Here is a 12,272-nt window from a genome sequence, read left to right as displayed (position 1 = left end):
TAATAGCATGCATTAAGGTTGGATTTAGCATATTATTAACTCATAAATTCATTATTAAATATCATTCAATTTTGGATCCTTAAGTCAATTTTAGGTATTATGACCTACTAAATCAGCTTGTTTGGTTTCCCCTTAATTTTGAGCACATTCCAGTTTTACGTGTCTTTGGGACTTTATAACCTATTTTGAACAAGCTATTTGTGACCTATCTTGGGTCATTAAAGTATGGATCCCACCATTTTGATTGATATTTTAATTACAGCTTCTTATAACATGTTTATTAAGTTTTAATTATTACTAACTACCATATTTTGGTATTCATCGTTGGTAATAATATTAAGTTTTGGGTCTACTTCAGTATTAGACCATTTTTCATCCATGTTATAATTCACTTGGGCCATTGAGGTTTATGTGCCTAATTTGAGTGATTAAGTGCTATAATTATTGTCTCAGCCTATTTAGAGACATTAAGGATTTAAGGATTTAATTGTTATTCTGGCCATTAAGAACTATAACTATTGTTTAAGTTGATTAAATTTTTAATCTATCAATAGTTTTCAGGGCATTAATAATAATATTAAATCTTTAATTTTATGGCAAAAGCAATATAGTTGGTATATTGTATATATAATGGTAATTTGGTTATTACCTTAACTTTAGTCTCCCTAAGTATCATAATAGTCATGGTTAATTATTATGTGGTAAAATTGAGGTTAGTATTTGACATCCCTTAATTACAGTTTTGCCTTTATTGTAATTATTATTAGTTAGCATTATTAATTACTGTTATTAAGTTTAGGGGCTAATCTCATTTTATTACTTTTCATAATAATTATCATTTAATGGTAATATGCTATATTTGGTACATTGGCATGGTTACCACTTCATTTTACATGACTATTAATGTTGGTAATTAAATCCTACTAATAAATTTTTTAACGTACCATTTGACGCTGCATCGAGTTTATTGACACCGATAGTGAAGATTGGGAGAATTCTGGAGTTTTTCTTCTCTTGTGGATCGTCATCATTGTTAGCGCAATGGGCAGATGCGATTTGCATCATTAAGGTTAGCCATTAATTATCTTTTATGACTATTATTGATAATTAGTGCTACAGTTACAGTTAACCGCTAATCTGGACTAGTCACATATTTTATCTTTAGAAAATGGAAACATTAAAAGTGCATTACCATACTTTGATTTGTCATTATTATTAATGTTAATAGTGATTATAATGTTACTTATTGTTATTAATAATTAATTAATGATATCATTAATATTGCTATGGTATTTAGATATGCATCTTAAACTGTTTCCAAATAAAGGTTAGCGGTTTTAACCATTGTTTTTCCATATTTAGTCTCCTGCATAATGTGATAATATTATTATGGCTATTTATTGTTATTTTGGTTATTTGCAATTTTTCCATTAATAATAATAATATTATCAACTGGGTTACGGAGAGTGATTTTGAATCAATTTAGTAATCTTGGAAAAATATTTTTTCTAGGCAATTGACTTTTGCCATTAATTCCATAATTCATTTAGTTTTTTGAATTATGATTGCCCATATTTGGTTAAGTATGAATAAATGAATATTTTGTTTAAATTCATATTCGTTAGTTGGTTCATACTCCTTAGATTGTTTTATGCATTCGATCACATTAAGTGCATAATATTAAGTTTAATTATGCAATTAAGGTTTGTGAGATTTTGCTTTACAAATGATAGCATATCCTTTTGGTTTGATATTGTTTGAAATTGTAAATTCAGTTATTTCTCATGAATTTGATCTTTATGCATTAAAACATTTTCCCATGGGCTTACAGTTTAAAAAAATTTTAAAGTATATATTCAATACATTATTATTCAAAATGTTGGGTCTCTTTTGGTTTGGACTCATCGGTGTTTGAATATTAAGTTTATACTTTAAAATCTCATATTGTAAATTGCTTTAAGTTATGCAATTTGTTTGGAGTATATGAGTTTAATGTTTAATTTTATGCATATTTGTCCTAAGCATAATATTATGTTTTAAATTATGCAATTTTATTATGCCTTTAGCAATGCATACTTAGATGGAATTATATTAGTTCCTATTTAAGTTGGACTTACGCATAAACTTTAGTCGCGGTAGTGCCTGAATTTAAGCACATTTAGTCCGCTATTTTTAGTTCACCATTTAAGCTTTAATCATAGGTGAACCTTATAGTTTTCTGGTGTATACCATACAGTTTACTGGTTTATACCCCAAACAGTTATACATTAAGTATATATGAATCGGGGAGACATACTAGTTTTAATGGCCATGACTTAAGAACATCTTGAGCCACTAGTCTCCTTAAATTGATACTCTATTTAAGGAATTGGTTTTCAGTGAGACTTAGTCTCTAACCGCCTTTCCTTGGAGTATATTTAGATTTTCCCATCACAATCTGGTATAATCTGTTTGTCAAAATTTTAAGTATTTCTTGCCAATGTGATTTGATTTCGGTTCATTAAAGAATAGCCAAAGCATCTTTAATTTACTGAAGTCTCTTAAGTTTTTAATCTTGGTTAATTAAGGAAATGCTACAGTATATTCAGCTACCTAAGATTATTAAGTTTTAATCACATAAAGTTTAGGCAAGAATTTGATAATTGTCTAGTGATCTTATAATTTTAATTTGGTTTGGGAGTAGCCACAACATCCTTAATCTGTTAAAATTATATATTAAGCGGTTTATTTTGATCACATAAAGTTTTGGACATATCATTTGTGATTAATTGTATGTGATATGATGAAATTTAGCCCACAGGCAATTTCGTTATATTTGTATAATTAATCAGGATGAAATACTGGACTATGGTCATAATTTAGCCCACAGGCAATTATGTATCGGATTGTAGTTTAGTAGTTTTATCAGTGACGATAGACATAAATGAACTTATTTACTTTATGGTTGTTTGTAAATAATTTTCAATTCTATCATGAAGTTTAATTTTATGATGTAAACTTTAGATCATATTTCTTAATTTGCCCACAGGGATTAAGAAAAGGAACATGATTTCTTAAGTTTTATCATAATGGTTGTAATGAATCTTATTGACTAAAACTTTAACCTACAGGCAAGTTTTATGTCATTTGATTCTTCAACTCATTTGATAATGGTTTCATCATAAATAACATTTTTCAATTAGATCTAATTGAGTAAAACTTTAGCCCACAGGCAAGTTTTATGTCACTAGATTCTTCTGGCTCTTTAGTAATTGTGAAAAATATTATCATAAGGGTTTCTTAATTGGATTTAATAGAATTAAAACTTTAGCCCAAAGGCAAGTTTTATGTCAATAAATCCCACCACCCATTAGATGATAATTTTATCACAATTTCTTAGAGTTATAAATCCAGTTCAATTATAATTCTAAGTTTCATGATTTGCATAGGCAAAACATGTATTCAGTCACTTCCCAAAATTTAGTCACTTCTATTAATTAATCCACGAATCTTGCTCGGTTCTTCGGACTAACTGTAGTAAGTTACGTGATTTGACATACCTCTTGGATTCCAATGATGATAAAATGTATCTTTTGAGCCAAATTCTATCTTGGTTTTGAAAGATGTATTTTGTTTATTTTAGTATGTCCAACTATGGTGGGGAAATATATCTTCATTATTTAGTTGGACTTTAATTGGAACAAAAAATTGATTATTTAGTATGTCCAACTAATGGTGGGGAATTATGTCTTCATTTGTTAGTTGGTCAATAAATCAATTATGAGTATGTATATTATTAAGTTCATTTTATTAATTTCGCTGAAGAATGTTTTAATCAGTGGGAGTGATCATTTAGGAAAAAAGGATCATTAAGATACTCCACTAAAGTTTATGGATTATTGGCTTCATACATTTCAAATTGGATTGTATGTTAAACAACAAGTCCATAATATTCCACAAGTATTAATCTTGTATTTGTTCATATAAATTCATAAGTTCAAATTATTGAACATTTGGTTGTGCAACATATTTATGAAAATGTTGTAACAATATTATGGAATTTATTAGAACAAAAGCATTTAACTTGTGTTGCACTGTAATTTAATAAATTCTTCAGTGACTTAATAGAGATGAGAACTGATTGTATTATATTTTCTGAACTTGATTACAATGAGATCAGATGATGTGAATATAAAGAATAGAGAGTCACAGTGTGACAATGATAAGAAGTAGAGAGTCACAGTGTGACAAGGATAAGAAGTTCTAAACAGACTCATATACATAGAGTCCTAATACTCCCCCTCAAGCACAGTGTATACTAGTAACCTGTAGCTTGTCCCTTAAGGAAGAAAATCTAGGTCCAGGCAGAGCTTTGGTGAAGATATCAGCAAGTTGATCCTTTGTGGAGATGAAGTTGACTTGGATATCGCCCGAAGCTACTCGATCACGAACAAAATGATAATCAATCTCCACATGCTTGGTGCGTGCATGAAAGATTGGATTGGCACTCATATATGTAGCTCCTAGATTATCACACCATAATTTTGGAATGGAAATACCCGGAATCTGTATCTCACGCAATAATGACATAATCCATAGAACCTCAGTGGATGACCTGGCAACAGTTCTCTGTTTCTTGCAAACCCACGATATAAGATTATTCCCCAAGAAAACAGCAAAACCACTCGTGGATTTTCGATCGTCAGGACAACCAGCCCAATCAGAATCAGAGAAAGCATGAATGTCTCTAGATGAGCACCGTCGTATGCGTAAACCATGATCAACTGTTCCCTTAACATACCTGAGTACCCGTTTGAGCTGCTCCCAGTGTGATATGGTGGGGGCATGCATATGCTGGCATAACTGATTAACTGCAAAGGATAGGTCAGGTCGTGTGACAGTGAGATATTGCAGTGCTCCAGCTAGACTCCTGTACTGTGTGGGATCATCATATAGATCTGAATTGAAGGGGACAGTTTTCGAGACAAAGATAGGTGTAGAAAGGGGTTTGCATTCAGACATTCCAGCCCGTTTTAAAATATCATTCATATACCGTTGTTGAGATAAAATAATCCCATTGTCACTCTTAACTGTTTCAATACCCAGAAAAAAATTTGGTTCACCAAGATCTCTGATTTTGAATGTAGCAGACAGTTTGGACAAGAGCTGAGACATAATACCTTGATCACTTCCCATTACAAGAATGTCATCCACGTACACCAATAGATAAACCAAAGCAGAGTCTTTAGAGTAATAGAACAGAGAGACATCTGTCTTGGATGCTTGAAAGCCAACCGATAGTAAGAACGTATGTAGTCGATTAAACCAAGCTCTGGGAGCTTGTTTTAACCCATACAGAGATCTTTTTAACAAACAAACATGATTCGGGAAGTTAGCATCAATATAACCAGGGGGTTGCTTCATATAAACTGTTTCAGCCAGATTACCATTCAGAAAAGCATTATGAACATCTAGCTGTTTGATAGACCACCCAGATGATAAAGCTAGAGATAGAAGGAGTCTTACAGTCGTAGGCTTTACCACTGGACTAAAAGTGTCGAAGAAGTCCTGACCTGGAACCTGATTAAAACCTTTCGCAACCAGCCTGGCTTTATGCCTTTCAATAGCACCATCAGCCTTTCTCTTCGTACGAAACACCCATTTACAGCCAATAATATTCATACCTGCAGTGGGTGGAACTAGAGACCATGTGTGGTTATGCAGGAGAGCATTGAATTCTTGGTCCATGGCTTCACGCCACTCAGGATATTTGACAGCTTGAGAGTAACATGTGGGTTCCGTGGGATGCACTTGAGCTGCTAAAGCAAAAAGAGGAGCATCTGCGTTGCTGCGAGTGGCCATAGAGTGAGTACGGACATTGGGCCTGATGGACCGCCCACGTGGACGGCCTCGCCGGCGAGCAACAGGCTCCACAGGATCACCCGACGAGGTAGCTTGTCCAGGATCCACGGCTGGTTCGAATGAAGCAGGTAGCGGCGGTTCTGGCAGCTCATCATTGGACACGGCAGGAATAGGTGTGCTGTGACTGAGAACAAATTCCACCCAAGGTCCAGAAAACGGAGTAGATAGATCCTGCAAAGAAGTTTTAGTAGCAAAGGGGAAAACTTCTTCATCAAATCTGACATGCCTGCATGTGTAAATCTTATTAGTATGTAAGTCCATGCATCTGTACCCCCTAAAGGACTCAGGATAACCTAGGAAGACACATGGAGAAGACCTGTATGACATCTTATGACGATTATATGGTCGAAGATGAGGGTAGCATAAACACCCAAAGACACGAAGAAAAAGATAGGAAGGAGGGGATTTATGTAATAGGAGATGAGGACTGGAGTTATTTAATACAGAAGATGGCATTCTGTTAATTAAATAGACAGCAGTCTCAAAGGCAAAATTCCAAAATTTCAAAGGAACAGAGGCATGAGCTAGAAGAGCCAGACCAGTTTCAACAATGTGACGATGTTTTCGTTCAACACGACCATTCTGTTCATGTGTATAGGCACATGATTGTCTATGTTGAATTCCTAATTGAACAAACAAAGAATGCAACTTTTTGTACTCAGCACCTAAATCAGACTGAATGGCCTTTATTTTGCAATTAAAGGACCGTTCAACAAGAGTACGAAATTTATCAAAGATGACATAAAGATCATACTTTAATTTCATAGGAAAGAACCATGTATAACGGGAATAGTCATCCACAAAGATCACAAAATAACGGAAGCCAGAAGTAGATAAAGTGGGCGCAGGACCCCAAATGTCTGTGTAAATAAGATCTAGGACTTGAGAACTAGAGGAAGCAACACGGGGGAGGGGAAAACGGGCAGATTTGCCTAATTGACACGCATTGCATAAAGAATTATGACAACGAATATTATCACGAGACCCACTAACCAAACAAGAACGAAGTATATGGCTAAGAACACGATTATGAGGATGACCTAGACGATTGTGCCAAGTGGAAGCCGAGGCACGAGCGGAAATAAACGCTGACGGAGACGAACTAGGTAATGAAAGTGTGTATAGTCCCCCCGAACTATTGCCCCGAAGAAGTATTTCCTTGGTATTGATATCTTTTACAACAAAAAAGGAGGGGTGAAACTCAAAAAAGACTTTATTATCGGATGCAAACTTCTGAACAGATAATAAAGAATTAGACAAACGCGGAACGTGAAGTATATCAGACAATGTAAATGATCTAGAAGGGGTATTAAAAGAGGCATGGCCAACATGACTAATAGATAAACCCATACCGTCACCGACACGTAAAGTGTCATTACCAGTGTACTTCTCCGATGTAGAAAGAGCAGCGACGTTCGGAGTTGCATGATTTGTGGCTCCAGTGTCCGGAACCCAAGTATGAGAATTTGACGAGGTTTTAGCAACTAAACCATTCTGAAACACCAAATTAGCCTGAGAACCCGGAGCCCCTGAATATCGCCGAAAACAGTTGACTCCCGTGTGACCAAAACTTTTGCAAATTTGACACGGATCATTATAGCGCCAAAAACAATTGGCTCCCGTGTGACCAAAACGTTTACAAATTTGACACGGATCATCATAGCGCCAAAAACAATTGGCTCCCGTGTGACCAAAACGTTTACAAATTTGACACGGATCATCATAGAGCCAAAAACAATTGACTCCTGTGTGGCCGAAACCTTTACAGATTTGACACGGATCATCGAAGCCACGTTGCTGACCTCCACGGTAATTAAGGTTGCCATCGCAGCGCTGCATCTTCTTAATTTTATGAATCACAAAACCCTAGCTAACTGATACCAGATGAGAACTGATTGTATTATATTTTCTGAACTTGATTACAATGAGATCAGATGATGTGAATATATAGAATAGAGAGTCACAGTGTGACAATGATAAGAAGTAGAGAGTCACAGTGTGACAAGGATAAGAAGTTCTAAACAGACTCATATACATAGAGTCCTAATAATAGAGTCTTTAATTAGTTTCTTCGAAATTGATCCTGAGCCATTTTGGTTTGTAAGGCTCAAAGCAATTTTGTGAGACATATAAGTAAGACTCATTATGTTCAGTTCATTTAAAGTGAACATTGAAGTTATTTGGGAAGTTATGGTGTATGTTTAAGATTCCAAATTTATGGACTTAGACCTTTGGTTTATTGTCTAAGTTATTGGAATGCTTCTGTGACTTGACTATCTTTTGGCTATTTTTGATGAGTGGGAGTAACAGACGTGTTAACTCCAAGCTCTTAGCTGTTAGAGATAGTACTTAAAGTTAACTTATAAAGAAGTCATGGAATATAGTTAGCATTATGCTAACATTAAGAGATCTCTACTTAAGGCATGCTTATAAAGTTTTAGAGATCATACAGTGTACTCTTTTGTACAATTTGGATGTGTTTTCTCCTTCAGTTGTGCACATAATGTATTTTGAGAAACATCCCTTAAGGTACCGAGAATAAACATAGGGTTTGTTCATAAAGGACCTAAGTTGGAGAATTAAAATGCATGTGACCATAATGGATACTACTCTGATTAAATAGAGGACATATCACTATGATTCGTGTGTTTTGTTCTTTGATGATGGTTGTGCTGGTACTTGCACCAAGTGGGAGAATGTAAGATTTTCCCTTATAATATATATTGATATTATATATTAAGGCCTTAATTAAGTGGTGCAAGTTGACTAGGCTTATTAAGTGGTGTGGTTGGACTTAATAACTAGTAGTTGTTAGTCAACCAAACTCTGTGCCTAATATAATCCTGTATTGATGAGATACAGGATGGTTGTTGTTAGCACATTCAGTTACGGTACTCAGACCGCTCAGTAGATACCAATACACCATCTAGGGTTCTGAGTCAGGTCTGAGGCAAAACATGGCTGACGGTCTACCGTTAAGAGGCAACACAACAGGAACATCAACTATGGCTGGAGATCAACATGGCTACGCTTCCGCTATCATACGAGGTTAGGTTTCTCGTATACTATGGTTCATATAGTTAGACTATTGTATATCTAACATTTCTCGGTCTTAGCAGTTTCGCCTCCCAAATAGCACCTTTCGTGCCTTCCACAGTTCATGCATGACAACTACAACTTAGGCCAGTGTGTTTTCCACACGTTCTGCAGAACACGACATGCCTTTGCATCGTGTTGCCTTCGCCGTTGATCTGTCTATCATCACCGGAACTCCATTGTTGACAAAAACTGAAGGGAGAACAACCGATATTTCTTTGATGTAAATTTCTAGTGTTTTTCCTCCATCAACAACAGCCGCCGGCGAGGAGAACGTAAAACAAAAGGCAATCCGAACAGGCAGGAGGGGGAAAAAATATGCATGTATATCCAATTGAAAAAACAAATCATACTTAATGCGAAAAAATAAAATTTTTCAGCAACCTAGACAAATATAATTGCAAAAGGAATATTCACATATTGTAATCTCAATTATACAACAATATATACAACATATGTAAATATTATATGCAATTAAAAGAACCAAGCAGAGATTATACAGTGTCAAATACAAACTGTTAGATTAATTATGTCACATGGAATCTTTAATACGTGACATAAGGATCGTAATGAATAAACTAACATCTAGCCATAGCTCTCAACGGATGATGATGGAGTAATCCTGGACGGCTTGCAAAGTGTAAGTGTAAAAAATGTTACACATTAAAACCCACTTAAGTTGGCTTAAGTTAGTTGTCAAAATGATTAGTGGTTAGGTTCTGGATCTAGTCCAGTCTCTGTGTCAGCACGCTAAGTCTGGATCAGTGCTAGGATGCAGTCCAGGAAAGGTGAGGCTTATTCAAACATTTATTTTGGTCAAGACCCTACTTCCATGGGATTTTAAATCAGATGATGCAGCTTAATTTGAGGAATTAAGGGCTGCACTTTTTCAAACCAAAGAGGTTTCAAATTACTTCTATAAAATGCTACTTTGTAAAGCATTAAGGTTGAAGATTCAAGGATTAATTTTAAAGAGTTCATTCATGATATTCTGTCCTAATTATCCACTCAATTTATACAAGTAAAGAAGGTTTCTCAACTGGTTCATGTTGCAGAGAAGATAGCCTGCACGTCAAGTTCATAGTGGTGCTGGAGTAGGCTTTGCAGTAGTTGTAGTTTATATACTTCAAAGTGTAATGTACTCTCTTATTGTACTCCTGTTGTTCATCTAGTGGATTTGGGTTGACGTGAGTGGCCCCGTAGATGTAGGAGTGAGGCTCCAAACTGCGTGAACATTTCCTGGTGCACGATTCCATTTATTGCTTTTATAGTTAGTTTCTTTATTCTGTCTGGAGTATATCCTGGAGCTAGTCCAGCTTAATAATTGAGTTAAAATTACTAGGAACCTTTAGGTTATCTCTTGCATTCAAGATCCACGAGCTTTTTCACAAAGTTTACGTGAGTATTTTATCTCACTTCTACTTAGCTCTCTTTAGATGGTGTATGAGGAATGTAATGTGAGCAGTGAGAGGATTGGTGACCTTAAATAACCACGAGCCATCATTGTGGTAGTTGTATATCATTAGGTCTCCTAAACCCTAACCAAACTTCTAGTCATAAATGAAGTCTAGCTATTAGGCTATTAGTGTTGCACCACATATCAAACACTTAATATTATCATAAATCATCTTAATGTTATAATAATAATAATAATAATAATAATAATAATAATAATAACAACAATAACAATAACAATAACAATAACAATAACAATAACAATAACAATAACAATAACAATAACAATAACAATAACAATAACAATAACAATAACAATAACAATAACAATAACAATAACAATAACAATAACAATAACAATAATAATAATAATAATAATAATAATAATAATAATAATAATAATAATAATAATAATAATAATAATAATAACAGGAAAACGTTACACTGAAGAGTTCATCACAACCACAATAGTCATCATTTCTCTTCAAGGGATATGGCCAAACCATCAACTCCAGGACCTAAACTTTTTCTCAAATTAGAGAAGTAATCCACTATATGACCAGAGAAAATAAGGGCAACATTTGCATTAACTCCAAACAGAGGATGGAATCTTTTAGCCTGTCAACTGTGGTTATCTAATTAGCAATCAACGAAATCAACGTGTTCAAGGGCTTGTAGGCGGTCAGCCTCGCCCACTAAGAGACTTAGCTGACTCTGGTGTTTGATTCAAGGTGCTGGGTGCTCAGTGGCTTGTAAGCGGTTAGCCTCATTCATTAATAGAACTTAGCTAATTTTGGCGATTGGTGCTCAGGGGCTTGTAGGCAGTCAGCCAACTAAGGGACTTAACTGATTTTGGGTGTTAGTTCACAAGGTTCATTTGGCTAGTATGAAATGCAGGCATTCATCCTCGTTCACTGTAGGACTTAGCTAATTTTTGCGATTGATCAAGACGATTGGTGCTCAAGGGCTTATAGGTAGTCAACCTCACCCACAAAGGGACTTAACTAATATTGGGTGCTAGTTCACAAGGTTCAATTGGCCAGTATGAAACATGGGAAGTCAGCTCTGGCCGTTGAAGGACTTAAGCGGAATTTGGAATTTGCAAGTAACAAAAGGCGAACGAACAAGACTAGCAAGAAACAGAACTTTCATTAGACCCTCAAAGGGAAAGAGTGCATTGCATCATAAAAGAAGGGGAAGCCTTACTGACTACCCTAATTAGCTGATTAGCTAGTGGCAGCCTCCTTCATTTTCCAAGTGAAGGCTTCAGTCGAGGTAGTAGCGTCCTCGACTCTTCTTCTTCTCCTTCTAAGTCTAGCAGATCAGCTTCTGACGCCCCAGCCAAAGCTTCACAATTGGCAGCCAAGTTTAGATACTCAGTGTACAGCAGGATCTGCTAGTTGCCACCTTGTCTGGCGACTTGTTGATCCAGGCCGTCTGCCCCCTGGTCAGGTGCGGGGGTTGCAGGGCTTGTGCGTAATCCTCTAGAGCAGCCGCGAGTTCGTAACAATACGGGCTGAAGTTGATGAAACGGGCAGCCATGTCGGTGTAGGCTTCCTTCTAGTAGTCTTCCGTGCCGAGCAGGGCCAAGTATTCATAACTTGCAATCGACCCCAGCCAACCTATGACTGTAACACCCCGTGTTACGGTCCCTAAACCAATTAATTATTTAATCATTTACCCAAAAGGAAGAATTAAATTTCATTAATTAATTAGGAAGGGTCCACCATAAGCCCATGGACCCTTATCCCTAAAACCAATCCCTTAGTCCTATAGGAAATAGAATTAGCAAACCCATGCCATTTAGATCCTAATTAGGA

Source organism: Ipomoea nil, unplaced genomic scaffold, assembly GCF_001879475.1.
Source record: "Ipomoea nil cultivar Tokyo-kokei standard unplaced genomic scaffold, Asagao_1.1 scaffold1568, whole genome shotgun sequence".
In the NCBI taxonomy this organism is placed as follows: Eukaryota; Viridiplantae; Streptophyta; class Magnoliopsida; order Solanales; family Convolvulaceae; genus Ipomoea; species Ipomoea nil.
This window is presented reverse-complemented; position numbering follows the sequence as displayed.